General features: G+C 39.7%; 1 protein-coding gene across 1 annotated transcript in view; it reads right to left on the reverse strand.

The window, feature by feature from the left end:
* LOC134530499 (acidic mammalian chitinase-like) overlaps positions 1–6641 on the reverse strand; it is a 35137-nt gene extending 28496 nt beyond the window's left edge. The window contains exons 1-2 of the mRNA XM_063365364.1: positions 6544–6641; positions 1481–4306 (exon numbers count right to left, since the gene is read on the reverse strand). The gene's annotated coding sequence lies outside the window, so the exon portion shown is untranslated. The remainder of the gene's footprint in view (positions 1–1480; positions 4307–6543) is intronic.
* Positions 6642–17495: the final 10854 nt, after the last annotated feature.

Genomic DNA, 17495 nt, shown 5'->3' on the forward strand with positions numbered 1-17495 from the left:
TGCACATCCTGTGTGTGTGCCTGCGTAGACAGAGGTCTTGAGCCATAATTCATTCAGTTCATTCGTTCCATTCTCTCTCCAGCGCCGGAGAGTGCAGGGAAGACAAACGAATATCGCTGTCCGGTGGCGAGACGCAAAATTCGCACCTCCCACGCGTCGCGGTGGGATTAAACGCGCGCAGAAGAGAAGTTACGACTGGTCGCGTAGCCCGCGGAAGAACTAGTAACAACATTCGTTTCTAAACACGGGCCCTTCTTCCCACGCGAGCCTGGATCCGACTCAGTGCAAACTCGAGAATTCTGCGCGCGCATCGTAAGAATTCATTCTCATCATTTTTCATAACACGCCTAAATAAGTATAACTTAAAAAATGCTACGTACAAAAATATTATATTTGTGCTTATAAATCTTACACGTCAGTAATTGCTATTGGATACTGGTCCAACACATTATAAACATTTAGTTATTGTGAATATTTGTGTTAGAAATTGTTTCGGGTTGCTTGTAAGCTTCCATTGTCACCGACAGGGAGTGTCGGGGAAGATTTGTTTTATTTAAAGAAATGTTTTTGGGTTTTTAAATTTTGTCATTGTGATACTGTAACCCTTCCCTGTAAATCGGAGGGGGGGCGGGGAAGTATTAATTTTGAAGTAAGGGGGAATGCAACAGTGTTTGAGAGCACAATTTTTATCCATGATATCAAATAAACTAAGGGCAGGAAGCAATTACAATAATAATAGTTTTTTTCTAAAATGGTTGTCCTCATTACAAAGATACTGCCCTTGCTTGTCTATTTCTAAAAACACTAGAAAAATACTAAACAACACGGGTTTTAAACCACTTTTAATACAGGAGCCTTAACGGCAAGGGGCACAAGCGACACATTGCGTTCGGCAAACTACAAACACTAGACGTTATTATTACCCTGTCTGCCGACACTTTCAAAAATCATTTAGCATACTTTAGGCCCCATGATGAAAATTTTCAAAATTTACATTAAGTGTCTCATATTTACGCGCGTGGAACTTACCACACACCAAGCTAAAAATAATAAAGTGCTACAATATTGTCACGATCCACCTTCAGAGGGGGGGGCGAGAATCGTAGCTCTTTACATAGAAACAACTCGCTTGGCATCAACTAGTCTTAACTTCATAAAATACTTTACTGTACCTAGGATCATAGGTTCGTCATCCCGTACAGGATGTCTGGTGAGAGCTGAACTAAGGAGATTTTGCAAAATAACATAATACTTAATTAAAATTATTTTATTCTTAAAGTCAAATACTCAACATCATTTTAAAGAACATTTAAATAGCGGGATTACAATTTAAAACAATAATCTCTTTACTTCCTTAACGATTGAACGACCTTACAAGAGAGAGAATGAGAGAACTTCACTAAACACTTCCCTAGTCCTTCCGAATACCTCAAATCATAATTAATACTTAAAATTAAAACAAAGATAAGTCCATACTCACATTTTCCGAAAAGCCTTTCTTGATCGATTACTTTAAAAAAATAACGTAGGGGCCTCTCCTGCCCTTGAAATCCCGAACGAACATTACATTTTAAAAACTATGACGCGTGACCCCTGACGAGGGCCATAGCCTCCGCCCGAAAGCTTGACGACTACATTATGACCTAACTTAAATTAAACGACTCGTGGCCTCTGGCGTCGACCATAGCTTCCGCCCGAAAGCTTGAATTCCTACATCACGAACGAACTAACAACTCGTGACCACAGGTGAGACGCATAGCCTCCGCCTGAGTGAGCCCCGAGTCACCACTCACTTGCGCTTAAATTCGCGCGCCCTGCCGCGCCTACCATAACAAAAGCTCGTTATTGAAGTCAAATTTACTAAACAACTAACTAGAACATCTGGGAAGACTACCCCCCCCTCTACCCCAATGTGCAGGCCACACCGCGCGGCTTGTTACGACAGCGCGCCCCAGTAACTGCGGCCCGTGGCTGCGCCAGCGCGCGGCCAAACAAACAAACAAAATTCTGCAAGCCCGCAGCGCGCCGCGCCGGCCCCGTGCCCCAATTACATGGTCACGCCACTTGCGCTGACGAGTGAACAGAGCAGCCAGCCCAGAGTCCCGTCAGTAAAGTCCCTAAATTTGATTTCAACAACCCTGCAAAATTTCAACCCGCGACATAACCCTCCCCTCACAGAGCTCGAGCCCCATCGAGCTACCTCAAAATTACAAATTGTCTTTTTCCATTAAACCATAACTATAAATTCCTCATTTCACAAAAATAATTATTTTCTTAGTTCCTTGCTGTCTGAACATACATCTAGATTCTGCATAAGATTTATTTTAAAACAACAAGTATTCATAAAATTAAATGTAAAACTTTTATCTGGTTTGTTCTCACAGGAACCTTCAGAGGCTCGAGTTCTCAATTCTAAAAAAAATTGTTCTGTTAGTGAAGCTCTCTTTACAAATTAAATTACTGTTCTTAGTTTCTCAGTATTCGTTAAACAATGTGCAAATTCTTGATAATTATTATTATTTTTTTTTTCAGTTTCCGTTTATTACCATACTTCTTTCGTTCTTCAAAAAAAATTAAGTGTCCTTACAGTGTTTCAATTAATTAAACTCTTATCTCGTGAAGGTTGGTGCAACTCCTCGAAGTCAGTGTTGTCGAGAAGAGTAGCTCCCTGGGCTGGCCATCAGCAAACACCACTCAACTCCAACAGCTACTGGACTGGCTTCCAGGGCAGCTCACAACTTCTCCCCACATCTGCTTCGGAGTTGTGCCATCCTCATCACGAACAGATTACAATTCTGAAACATCATCAACAGGCATTACCATCACGCCTGACAAATACAAAACTAACTACTAAACTGCAATCGATGGGCAAGGATGCAAACACACAAAAAAATAAAATTAATTAATTCAACTGCTAACATAAAGTATCCCACCCTTAGCATAATCTAATCAGGCAAATAATTTGATAGGAAAAACTTAAGGAAGGGAAACATGACCTCCAATAATTTTCCCTAACTCTTGAGTCTTGATCTTCTCTATACAGCAAATAGTCCCCACGAAGTAACTGGGTTGAAGGTCAGTTCACATGACCCACCCATAACCTCTTCTACTCTTCTTTTCTTCTGGGGGCAACCACAATGCCCACCAATCTCTCTCCATGGTGCCGAACCAGCTATCCCATGAGAGTAAACAACGTAGTCAATAGAAGCGCAGAGGGGAAACACCAATCTCTGGCTTGTCGAGTCATAAAACTGCTTTGTCTTCTTCTTCTTCTTCTTCTTCTTCTTCTGAGTAAAACATCTGATTAATCTTGCTACTATTCTTCCCAACAATAAAAAAAAAGTTCATCAGGTATCTTCATGAAAGAAACATTCTAACTAATAATTCTTCATTTTTCTTCTTCTTTATTTCTGTTAGTTGTAATAGAAGGCCATGTTAGGGAGGTTATAGGGAAAAAGAGTGGCCAATTCCCACCCCATCACCCACCTAGATCATGACTAATTAACTTTTAAACTTTCTATTTCAAACAAATAAAAAAAAACATTTTTTTTTATTCAAACTTTTAAACTATAATTACTTTTACTTCATAACCTCAAAAGCTAATCAATAATTCTAAATGAAATTGTGATTTACTGCATCCTTGTTCCATCCGATCTGTTTGTTTATAACCTTTCTTGTAAAGTATAAAATTTTCAAACATTACTAATTCAAAACAAATTTACATTCTGGTGTCCTTCGAGTTACAATTAAATTTACTATTTCTTAGCTTGAAATAATTTAAGTTTTCAGAACTATTTCATTGTCTAATTCACAACACTTAAAAATCAACTCAAAACAACAAATCATCAAAATCAATAAGATCATCTGACCTACCTATCAGTACTGTGAACTTGAACTGTTCGTACACATTTATAATAAGCTATTGTATTTAAATTCCAACCTAAATAAGGTTTAAAAAAAAACTACTAATCCCTCTGTAAATTAAGAAAATTAACTTTAAAAATTAAACTTAAGGTATTAGTTCTTTTTGACAGCTACCACAACTCACTAGTTCCATTACATTACTATAACCTAAAAAGTTCTGTAAATAATGTTTATAACAAAAAAAAACTCCAGTTACTGTCTTCCATAAAAAAAAATAAAACTTTACATGACCTTATTAATCTCCACTTGTAAGTCCATGGCTGCCAGCTTTCTCTTCTCTTGAATCTTCAGTCTTGGCTCTTGTTTCAGTGATCTTGTATCTTGTCTCTCGAACTCTTGTCATCTTGTAAACTGGACTGCTGCTCAGCTCATCTTAAGGAATCTGTAACAGTTTCAAAAATACATGTTAATTTAAATTACATAATTCCTGTTCTTTGGTCCTAAAAAAAATTGTATTATTAGTACACATTACCCTGAAACAACATTATTATTCATTGTTTATTACTTTAAAAAAATGCTTTACCATAAAATCCTTTTTTGTTCTTTTCATTAGGCCTATTTATTTTCCTTCTTCTTAATTAAATTCTGCTTCAAATGTTAATCCTAACTTAAGACCTACCATCTATTTATTATTCATTACCTACATTATTTATGTTACCCTAAACTTCCCATAAGTTTCTAATACTTCCTATCAAAGACATTCTCTCTAAAAAAAAAATTTACTTGTGACTCTTAACTTAACAAACTTAAAAAAAAACTTTTACACTAGACTTAACTTATTATTCATTCTTAGTTACTAAATTTCTATATGTAAACTTTAGTACTTACAAACAAAAACTGCCTATTTCTCTCTACCTCTTAATCTCTTTCAATTATTACAATAATAATGTTACCTTGCATCTTTAAACTTTCTTCTTTTCAATTAAATTAGACATCTCATAACAATAAAAATTCTGCCTATACTCTTCTTATGGGTGTACAAACCAACAACAAAATTTCAAATTCTCAAGTTTCCTTATATTTAAATTATGCAATACAAATAACCTCTGTGGTGCCTGTACCCTTTAGGCCTACCACCTTCTCCTCTCACAGCATAACTCTTATTCCTCGGGGTCTGTATTCACTGTTCCAAATCAAATATCTCAAATAAATTAAAAACAAATTTATTATTTTAAGAAAACAAAAATTTACATTGAATTTACTATGGAGCCTGGAAATCTTAATGTCTCACAGCAGCTAACATGACTAAATCCCATGGAACCCCAGGTTTACATAACCTGTGCCCAAAAATTTAAGCATACCAGGCTTTCTCTGCACTGGTTTTACAGCATCACACACTATTTAGGGCCCCTGATCTGCCATCAGTCCCAAGGAGTTTTCCCACAACCCCTCTCTACACAAGCGCCTACCGCATTCCTCTCAATTGGCTATCGGTTTTACGGCATTCTTTTGGGATCCGACCATCAAGTTAGGGCTAATCGAACACTAAACCTCCATACTTCCAAACTAATGTAAATCAATTAAATTTTCTCTGTAAATTCTAAAAATCAAAAAAAATTATTCCAACATGCCAAAGAAACTTCCAAAAAAAATTCATAATCTTATCTTCAAACCATTAAAATAAAAATAAATAGATTACTCTGTTTTCTCCTTAATAACTGTAAACTGTCAACAAATATCATGTCGTAAATTTTAACTATGCTTACTGACTCTTAATCATAAAATCTCATTTGTCCTAATTAATAAACAACCGATTTCCTTAAAATCTCACTGTATCTCTCACACTCAAACTTCACTGGCTGAATATCTCAATAAATTCAAAAACAATTATCTAAACTCTTAAAGAAACTCCTCCCCAATTATTCAAATTACTTCACCTTATTTTATTTCATTACTTAAAACACCTTACTCAAAAAAAATTAATTAATTATCTAGCTATCTTCCATTATTATTTATTTACCGAACAAAACTTTCTCCTAAATTAATTTAGTAAAATTCAATTTCACATTAGGCAAGTACACTAACTCTCTACAGCAATGTTTCTCATTTCCCTCCTTCCTAACTGAATCCAATCTTACTTAACCTCCAGGGAATTTACCTCACAAAATAACCAAAAATTTCACTGTAGTGCCTATCTGCTATAGGCCCACTACACAGGGGGCTCTAACCCCACCAACAAACTTCATTGAAATGGTACCCTATCCCATACAGGATAGCCACTTCGGTACTACCATGGGGAACTCCTGCCCCAAACTACTCACAACTCTCAGGATTCTCCTAACCCTTAATTCACGTAGCCAGCCCATCTCCTATGGTCTGCGCTACAATTCCCTTTCTTCCCAGGGACACAACGCCTCACCTTAGGGTCCCTCGCCCTAATGAAAACATTAATTTTGTCTCTCTGTTCTTTTGGAGTAAATTCCCTCTACACACAAAATCTAGCCTTCCCAGTTTTCTCAATGCTTATCGATTTTATAGTGTACCTCCTTAATAATGTTTACAAATCCCAAAAAAATATTTTTAAAACCGAGGTAGAATTTAACTAACAAAAACATAAACAACTTACAACGAAACACTTCTAGCCTATACATCATACACTTCTTAAATTAAATTACTTACATACTGAAAGTTCCTCTTCTCCTAAAACACACTTAAATTTAAATTTATTTAACCAATAGTCTATTTTCTTATCGCTAAGTTACCGTACAGCTGATCAAAACAAGGTCACGGCCTGTCCACGTCTCCGTATGAGCCCGTGACGTCACCGAATTCCATCAGGTGCGCCAACCCTCGCTTGCGGTTCCTCCGTTCTCCGCTAGGTCTCAGCACCTCCCCGTCACGTGTTCATTCTGCCACGTCCACTGACGTGTCGTTCTGAAACAACTCTCAACATTTTTCTAATTAAAACAAAATATCACTATAAATTCTATAACTCTCTTTTACATAAACTCTCGTTTTCTCTTTAATTCCTTTCTAACGTTTATCCTTCCCTCGACTGATTTAATTCGTACGTCTCGTCTCCTACGCGCACGAAAACAAAACAAACTTCTCTTGAAAATAATTCCTATTTACGACAAAAAACTTTATTTTAAATTATAATTCTCTTAACCTACAATCTTAAAATGAACTTCAATTAAATTAAACCACTTGCATTATCTCTAATAAGCATTTAACTTATAACGTATTCTCCTCACGTAATAATCCCCGATATAAATCTACAATAAATTCAACGACTTAAAACAACTTATCACTATAAACTTTATCCTTACAAGTATCCTCAAATAAACATCTGTTACGTCAAAAAAAAAATCTCAAAGACTTCCTCCACTATAGACTAAAATTCCGTAATCCTCTCCTCAAGTAAACTCTTAATAACCTGCTATCAGAAGCTGAAACTAACTTAATAATAAACATAAAAATCTACCTCTCTCTCTCTCCAGAAATAGAACCTATCCGGCGAACTCTACCATTTCTGTCACGTGCACCTACCCGGCGCCTCCACCATTTCTGTCACGATCCACCTTCAGAGGGGGGGGCGAGAATCGTAGCTCTTTACATAGAAACAACTCGCTTGGCATCAACTAGTCTTAACTTCATAAAATACTTTACTGTACCTAGGATCATAGGTTCGTCATCCCGTACAGGATGTCTGGTGAGAGCTGAACTAAGGAGATTTTGCAAAATAACATAATACTTAATTAAAATTATTTTATTCTTAAAGTCAAATACTCAACATCATTTTAAAGAACATTTAAATAGCGGGATTACAATTTAAAACAATAATCTCTTTACTTCCTTAACGATTGAACGACCTTACAAGAGAGAGAATGAGAGAACTTCACTAAACACTTCCCTAGTCCTTCCGAATACCTCAAATCATAATTAATACTTAAAATTAAAACAAAGATAAGTCCATACTCACATTTTCCGAAAAGCCTTTCTTGATCGATTACTTTAAAAAAAATAACGTAGGGGCCTCTCCTGCCCTTGAAATCCCGAACGAACATTACATTTTAAAAACTATGACGCGTGACCCCTGACGAGGGCCATAGCCTCCGCCCGAAAGCTTGACGACTACATTATGACCTAACTTAAATTAAACGACTCGTGGCCTCTGGCGTCGACCATAGCTTCCGCCCGAAAGCTTGAATTCCTACATCACGAACGAACTAACAACTCGTGACCACAGGTGAGACGCATAGCCTCCGCCTGAGTGAGCCCCGAGTCACCACTCACTTGCGCTTAAATTCGCGCGCCCTGCCGCGCCTACCATAACAAAAGCTCGTTATTGAAGTCAAATTTACTAAACAACTAACTAGAACATCTGGGAAGACTACCCCCCCCTCTACCCCAATGTGCAGGCCACACCGCGCGGCTTGTTACGACAGCGCGCCCCAGTAACTGCGGCCCGTGGCTGCGCCAGCGCGCGGCCAAACAAACAAACAAAATTCTGCAAGCCCGCAGCGCGCCGCGCCGGCCCCGTGCCCCAATTACATGGTCACGCCACTTGCGCTGACGAGTGAACAGAGCAGCCAGCCCAGAGTCCCGTCAGTAAAGTCCCTAAATTTGATTTCAACAACCCTGCAAAATTTCAACCCGCGACAATATGAACTCTAGAAAAATTCATCGTAATAAATAAATAGCAAAATATGGGCTCTCTTTTTACAAGGCAAGAAGGTACTATCAACCAAACTTCTACTGTCCGTTACAATCTAGCCTAATAAATATAAAACAAAGAGTATTTGAAATACAATGTCTACAAGAAAACATTATTACACAGTTATTTACAAAAGTCGCGAGAATTAGAGCCACCCCCAAAGTGCGTGGAAAATAAATTAAATTTTTTAAGTCTCAGGTGATATTTGCAGAACTACAAAATCAGTCTATTAGAAAACCCGATCACGTCTAACCTATACATAATATAAAATTAAATTAAACACTATTTTATTATACTCAATCCTAGCTTTGATATTTACTTAACAATTTTTCTTTATGGAGTAAGTATTTCAAATGTGAGTAATATTTATTATTAATTAATCATTTTTGATTGATCAATAAATATTGTTATCCTGAGCAGTTATTGTGAAGTGAGTACCTAATAATTTTGTTAATTCATGTTTATTTAGAGAATTGTTTTCTTTCTATTTCTCTCTCTCTCCCTCTCTCTCTCTCTCTCCCTCTCTCTCTCTCTCTCCCTCTCTCTCTCTCTCTCTCTCTCTCTCTCCCTCTCTCTGCGATATACTTACGAGTTGAGGTTTTAATTGCCAACGAAGTTTCACTGAGCTACACGAGCTTTTTTCTTTTTCTTCAAAACTTCGATATTTCTGCTTGGTTTGCAGACAACATTACCGATAAAAAAATTGTGTGTTTATGTGGCTCGCCAGTGATCAGTGTTATTTGATCTCTCATGTTGGTCATCGTGGCGACCAAACAGGCATATTGTTGGCAACACTTGGTCGGCGTGGCGATGCAGTGCGTGAGGGAGGGGGTTGAAGGAGGATGTGACTGAAGTAGGAGGGGGGGTGTGGTGGAGAGAGCCGGCCGCTCGGAACAAACGCCGGCCAATGCGCGGTGTCCACTTTAGGCTGCCCGCGCCGCGGCGCCTCCGCACCCTTCCCCCTGCCTAGCAACTCCCTCCCTCGTCGGTCTCGTGGCCGCCCAGACGCCAGGGATATTCCTGGCCCGGTCGACCTTCTCGTCCAGCCGCGGACGTTTCCGGTCCCCCTGATTCACACCTACGTCTCCCCCTCTCCACACCCCGTCCAGCCAGCAAACCCAGCCAAGCGGCCCGGCGCGCCAGACAGAATGGGATCGGGTTACGCCCCTCCGCGGGCCAGGAGGCCAGGTAAACACCCCCGAGCGACCGGCGCACGCGTGCGGAAAAGGCATGGCTGCACGGTTCAGACACACATGTTTAAAAATTAATTTAGGAAACGCAAGAGCGCAAATATGCAACTAGCACGAATTTAAAAAAAAAAAATCCCTTTTTGGCGCAGCTTTTTTAAAGTACCTATTTCTTCTGGAAATGTTCCGGTAACTTCTATAAACTTCTGGAACAATGTAAGAACCCAGTGTTAATGACATCCCTTGTGTTGTCTAATATTCCAAAAAAAGATTGATAAAACATTTTCTCAAATTCCACGCAGCGAAAATGTTTCCAATGGTTCTTAACTTAAATGCATCCAGCATTAAATAGCTTAGAACGATTTCATATAATGTCTACTAAGGAATTATGATTTTTTTTGGTCTTTAAAAACTATACTAAATGTAAATCTCGAAACGCAGCAAAATAACCTCAAAATGGCGGCGCTTCCCCCCCCCCCCCCACCGCGCGCGATGCGTCACAGTCCTCACTTAGCGTAACGACTTCTTTGATCCTTTAGCTATCCAGTGGTGTAATTAAATTTTGGATGGAGATTATAGATATGTAGCTGCAACACCAAGCTGTATCCCTCGATTTTTTTTTTAATTGCCTCCCACAATGGAAGCAATTTTAAAGACGTGTTCACGTCAAAAAAGTCTTCCTAGAGCCGCCACTGGTCCGCCAGTGCTGGAGTTGTCTGAAGACGTGGACCAACCGAAAGTGTTGGTGGGAGGGCGGAGACACGGGCCAAGTCGCGCCATGTGGACGGTGTATTTCCACGGCTCAGCGAGACTGGTTGAGTTGCAGCAGCAGTGGAGCGTAAACAGCCGTCGTTCCCAGGGCTCCGTGCACATCACTTCACGCGTGGAAGAATACTTTCCGTCGGCCAGGAGAGGCAGTAATAATAATGTATACCCCTTCTCTACCGCGTTACAGAAAGCTGCGGGCGTCTCTCTTTTCAGCGCGTCCTTCAGGGATATTTACTGCGGCCGACATTTATCGAGCACACACGACGAGCTATATATTTTTTGGAGCTGAGTATCTTGTTATTGCCACGTTACTATTTCACCAGATTCTTGCCACAAAAACCGCAGGTTTTATTTTCCTTTGAAATTTATATTTTATATATTTCACAATGAGGATTCTACGTTACATAACTCATCATATAAAAAAATCACAGGAACTGATAGTTTTGAATAAATTAAAAGTGTGGTCAAGTTAGTCACGCAACATCCGCATTGCCTTAATGCGCATCCATCAATTAAGGATTGTGTTAAGACGCTTTTCTTTAAGTTAAAACATTTTCAAGCCGATAAACTTGTCTGTGATTTCATAAACAGTATACCTAGTGTTAAAACTATTATGTGGGTGTTGTCAACAAAAATTATACTCAGGTACAAAAGATTTCTGTAAGGAACATCGCAAAAATTTATTTTAAAATGGTACATCATTTGTAACATGATTATTTATTCCAGAGATCGGCCTTCCAGCTGGAAACACTGGCCATTCAGTGGTCAAGTCGGACAAAACTGCAGTCCACTCCAGCCGATATTGACATTTTGAAATCTACTTCTGGCCATCATTCCTCTCGACAACTGCACGATACTAGTCTTTTCTATTCACCCACCTGACAACGCATCAGGGCAAGCAGTACTAAGCTAGGCTCGTAATGGTAACAGACTGGACTCGTACTTCGGAGGACCCAGTCAGCCTATTTTCTGTTTCCGTGATTTACCAGAATAATGCCAGGCAAATTCTTGGACGGTTCCTTGCAATGTGCCATGAGTTATTTCTCTCTCAATAAATTATATGTAAGTACACATCAGTTAATTACATCGCTCAGAACTATCCTACACGGCATAAGCACAAAATAAATTTACCTAGTCCTCTACTTCATAAAAACCATTTGTCAGAGATCTTTACAATTTTTGCTTCTAAAATAGTCTTGCTAAGTAATATAAAAACCAACATAAATTGTCAACTAAAAAAAAATACATATATGTTTGGCTGCATGATTTAACAGATGAACAAATCTTTCTAATATTCAAATAGGGTTTAATTTTCTCTGGAAGTATTTCTCTGGAAGTACCTATTTTAAATTTTATAAAAAAATTGAATAATTGAATTTTTTTATCGAACCTAAATGACTATAAGCTATTTTAAAAGATATATAATTTTTTTTGTTATTTTGTTGTCATTTTTAGTATTGGGTTATATTTTTTTTTAATTTTATTTTATTTTATGGATGATGTACTAAAAATACCGCACGTAGTATGAAGAGACCAGTAGCTCGCTCTTGTGTTACATGTCCTGTGAAACCTAGCCAGATTGTGTGAACATGTAAAAATGACGGGAATAATAATGGTGGGTGCAAGGTTTCCCCGCAGGAGAGCGACACCGGCGGGAAGGCTGGTTCCCAGGAGCGCCGCCAGAGCTCGGCCTGGCCGGCGCCCATGTTTATTCCTGGGGCTGTCCAGTCGGGCGTGAACCGGTCGCGGGTCTCGGCACGCCACAAAGCAAGGGAGATAAAGAGTCGCAACCCAATGCTATAAACGACGCTGCTCTTATTTTCTTTGGAAATCAGCGAACTGTGTAGCATTATTTATCGGCACCCTAACAACCTTAAAAGTCGTGGACATATCCCGAGGGGGGGGGGGGGGGGGGAGGTACGTGGGGTCCGGACCGCTCCCTTCCAGAATTTAAAAAGAAGAAGAAAAAAAAAACAAGCTAAGACAGAACAACACAATTGTTCCAACCTAGCTACATAAGGGTAATGAGATATTATTTCGGAAGGATTGTTTTAATCCACAGTGGTCTGCAATAACGTATATCCTCCCCATTATAGCCCGACATGCCTCACACACACAAAAGCGTCAGGAATTGTTTTTCTAATTAGTCTATATGTAATTCCGTTTTGCATACGTGTTTTTTGTAAGCATTCCCCCTACCCCCCCAATAGAAACTTTAAATGAATGTTTCATGCATTTAATAACTATATATGTATGTGTCTGTTTAATGTGACTTGTTTTAACGAATTATTCAAATAATTGACTTAAGAACAAAATATTATAACAATGAAATAAAAACTAAAATATAATTTTTTTTAAGCCAATTCATTTCTTAATATTCTGGGTGTAAACGTTGAGGTTCGAAAGACCACTATTCCCCGGGATTTTATTGTGACAATCAATTTTTTTTAAAACCCACTATGCAGAACACTTACCCGTAAAAAACGATATAATGTTCAAACCGGACCCCCTTCACGGCAGGGAAGGAGTTAACTTTTCGAAAGAAAATGTAAGCTACCTTGAATTATTTTTGCTCATTCTTTGCTTCAACTAAAAAAAACTACATAGCCGCAAAGTGTGAGTGTTGAAAATCGTAACCTCAGTTCCATTTGCAAAAAATACTCACCTGCGCTCATCTACACGTGTGCACATGGCAGGCATTTTTATTTCATTGCTACCAAGATAATTCAGTACTGTCACAAATTTTCCTAAAGTATAATATTTTGCAGTTATACTCAATACGTCTCTCCGTTAATACACCATTCAATAAATTCTGAACTAATAATGATGGTAAAATTACTTTTTATATTTAAGTCATTATGTTTAAGACATTTCTATGATTTCTTTATATTTAAAACGTCAATTCTGATGTTGGCATTACTCAACCGCACTATTTTTTAGTGGTAATATTCCGCCTATTCAGTTGCGCCCCTCTGGGCAGATCTGCGCGCTGATTGTCCGCCACTAACACTTCAATGGCATTCCACTCTAGAGAAACAGACGTGTGGACACATGTTGTCCATACGTATCCCGCCGTACACAGAGTCAGACAAATCTCGACTGCACGTTCATCACAAAAACACAACTTTAAAATCAAATTCCATACTAGTTTTTACACGTTGTTATATCCAATTATTTCAATAAAATATGTATTCAATTAATTTTTTTCAGATAAAAATCATCCAGACGCAAAGTGTTCCATCTTAAATCCTTTATCATTTGTGTCTACCAGGCATAAGTAGTATTTAATGTGTATATTTTTCGTGATGAACATGCAGCAGAATTTTTTCGATCGAATTCTGACGCCCTGTATTCTGTAGTGACGATGAAATAATAACAGAATATTTTGCAGTGCGGCACTCCCGGTGTTGAAGCGCCAACTTTGTTGCGAGGGGTTCTGGGTACGAATCCCCGGACAGGGCACGGATATGTCTGGAGTTTTGAAATCTATGTTTAAGCATGGGCGAAAAACTGTAGAATAATTCCCCCAGGGGAGGGGAGGGGGCCGTGGGTTAAAGTTTATCATTCCCATTTAACCGTTTCTATTTTTAAAGCGGAAGCGGGCCCCCTCAGAGAGAGTTTTTTTTTTTTAATTTCATGGGGAGCCCGGGCCCTCCTGTATCCCCCCCCACCCGCCCCACTGCCAACCACCACAGGTATCTACGTCCGTGTGTTTAAGTGCAGTTAAGCTCTTGAGTCACGCCCCTCCTATTATTACATCGGCATAATAATAAACTCAACAACAAATACAAGGTTGGTTATTTTCGATGAGAACATGAACACACCCAGTCCCAGCCAACAGCAGCGCCGAGGAGGCTGCGCTGGACCCGCTGTCCCGCCGACCACGCGGCCAGGCGGCCCTCCTCCGGGAATAGACTTGGCCGGGGCTCCCTCGCCCCTCGTCGGGGTCATCAAGCCCTCGCATCCCCCCCCCCCCAACTACCCCTTCAGCCGCGGCGCGTTGCGACACGACGAGTGCTTGTTCCTGTTCGGTCCGTTCGCCCCTCGACGGTGCAACTGCAGATACCCTTGAAACCTTTCTGGGGGGTTCCACTACTGAGCCCTAATATTTTTTTACCTCACCTAAAACTTTTTTGGCGGGGTCTAGGTTAGGTAGGACTCTAGTTGCATACCAGGCCGAAGCCTATCCGCTCTACTCCTCCAGGGTTTCAGTCATGCAGAAAAAGGTAGCATGCATCATGTGTTTTGTTCTGGAATTGGTCAGCCATGGCAGCAATCGATGCCATGACTAACTTCCCTCTGCCGGGTCCCAAAAGGCCTGTCTCACCGTGAAGATCCCAAGGCTAAAGGGGAAAGGAGAGGAATAAGAATGCAGTTGGCGGGATCTTTTACACCAGGGCCTTAATCGGCTGAAAGCCATTTGGGTCGGTGTACAGGGTATCGGGGGAGGACCCAAGGCATGCCGTGGTACTTCAGCGGATCTGACAACGGCACTGACACTGACGGTCTGAAACCTGCTATTGCCACTGCTATTGCGGGCTGATCCTTGAAGTGACTGGATCCCCGCTGAAGTTTTCTCTGTCGGACCAGGACTAAATTGGAGTCGGTTTCGCGCATGGAGCTAGCTAGCTTGGAGGGTTCCCCAGCCCTGATAAGAGCTGGCGCAGTGAGCGGTGAAACAGTTCCGGGGCTAGCTTGGACATTTAGTAGAAGTTAGATGTATTTCGGCTTTCTAGGTTGTCTAAGGGGTCCTAAATATGTGGTAGACTTGGTTAAGCGTCTTGATATACTCTTGGGAAAGGGCATTCTTTGAGCCAACCACAGGTCAGCCTAATGGTTAAGAGGGATTGGGTGGCAGTGATGTTCTGTAATTCCATATACTTGTGGCTTCTCTGTTCCAACAACGTCCTTCCTCACAGTTTCAGGAGACATATGTCCAAACCACTGACCGACGTTCCTCAACCTAGCAGTAAGCTCGCTCACATCGTCAGGAGGGACACAGATATTCAGTTCGGGGAGGGGGAGAGGGGTAAAAAAACACTTTGCCCGCGGTTTGCTTTCAATAACTTTACTTTTGTTGGTAATAATTATAGATCACACTAATATTATAAATGCGAAAGTTTGTGAGTGAATGTGTATGTTTGTAACTCAATAACGCACGAACCGCTGAACGGATTTGGATGAGATTTTGCACGCAGCTAGCTCATAACCTGGATTAACACATATGTCACATATTACAATGAAATTCCATCCCCAATGAAGTGAAAAAGGGATAAATTCATTTTTATAACAGAAAATTATAGGTCATAGACATACAAACAGTGTGTGTCCGCCATACGGTCATATAGTAATGTCTGGCAACTTCCTATACTTCTCCTTAGTGAGACCTGTCCGCTTAGTGGAGCTCGCTGCGGCTAGCGAACGAACTTTGCTAATAACAGTTTAGTTTTTAACTTCAATAAATTGCGTTGCTTTGAAATTTAAACGTCCTAAAGAATCGTGCATTAAAACGTGACTGCGTAACATTTGATGTAAAGGTTTGTTCTAACCTGTTTTAACAAACTAAATTCCTTCAACCAGGAAAAAGGAATGTTCCTGCAGGATAATAATGCAATAATAGTGTATGTAATCAGTGTATAATCAAACTTAATGTGATTAGAGTCTAAACTTTAAAGTATAACAAAAAATAATATTTCGCCAAGTGCAACTCGGACTCGAACTAAGCGTTACATATTGTGGTGGTACGGAACCCTAGTATTCTTCTCTTAGCTTTTAGCCCATTCATTATGTTTCAGTACTTAATTATTTGCTTACTTTTCTGTTGCCTTATTTTTCTAGTGATCCGAACTTTGGCCCATCTCATTTTTGTGCACTTATGAATCCTGAAAGCAAGACAACGACCAATGTCAATTAATTTTTCTTTTTCTTAGGGTTTCTAGTGTATTTTGCAGTTGATGCAACTGACCGATTGTACTTTCTGTTTATTGACTTATTTATGAACTCTGGGTTTTTTCTAATTTTTCTAATTTTTTAGTGAAGATATTTTTTGTTTTTTTATAAACCTGATTTGTACTGTATCATGTAAATCGTTTAAGCACGAAAAAAAAAACTGGGATAGTTGGGGCGTGCCATTTTCTGTGCTGTTGTATGTTCATTGTAACCATGTAACCAGTGGTGAAGATAATAAATAATGTATTTACTTACTTGGTGCGTGAGTCCGACTCGCACCTGACCGTTTTTGTTTAGTTAAATTTAAGTGTTAAACTGCAGTGTAAACAGCGGTGCGCAGCTATTCGTGTGTGTCGCTGACGCGCGACGCGTGGTCCGCGTGACGCGACACGTCGTGGGAAGCGGGTCTGCGACCTTCCCACGGAGCGGGAATGTTGCTGCGACGTGCGCAAACGGCTCCGAACTGTTCAGTCGCGCGAACGGCCATGGAAGATTTTGAAATTCAATGACCCGGTGGGAGCGAGGCGAAGGGCAGTGCTGACCCTACACTGTTAGAAATTACAGCAGATTTACGGACTTTCAAACGAAGAATTAACCTCAAATAAACGAAGAGTTCTTCGTTATCACTGGTAACTGTATCTCCGTAGAAACTGCCGTCGGGTTCCAATTTTAGAGTTCTGTGTTACGCTGTAAACAAGGTAAAACGCACGAGGAAGAAAAAATAATGTTTTTTTGATGTTTTGTTAGTATAATAAGATTATTATTGTTGATTTTTGTTCATAGTGAGTGAATTCAACACCCGTAAAATTACGAAGATAACCGTAAATTTACGAAGATCCCTGGATAATTTGTAACCAGCGTTCTTTGTGAAATTTAGTTAAAATGTTCTAACAGTGTAGACTTTGCGGGGCCCTGGGCCATTTACTTTTACGTGGGCATAACAAGGCCGTAGCCTGGATTTTGTTAATGAGGGTATCCAATCCACTATATCCATTATATCATTTTTTATG

The sequence above is a fragment of the Bacillus rossius genome, chromosome 3, assembly GCF_032445375.1.
Source record: "Bacillus rossius redtenbacheri isolate Brsri chromosome 3, Brsri_v3, whole genome shotgun sequence".
Taxonomy (NCBI): domain Eukaryota; kingdom Metazoa; phylum Arthropoda; class Insecta; order Phasmatodea; family Bacillidae; genus Bacillus; species Bacillus rossius.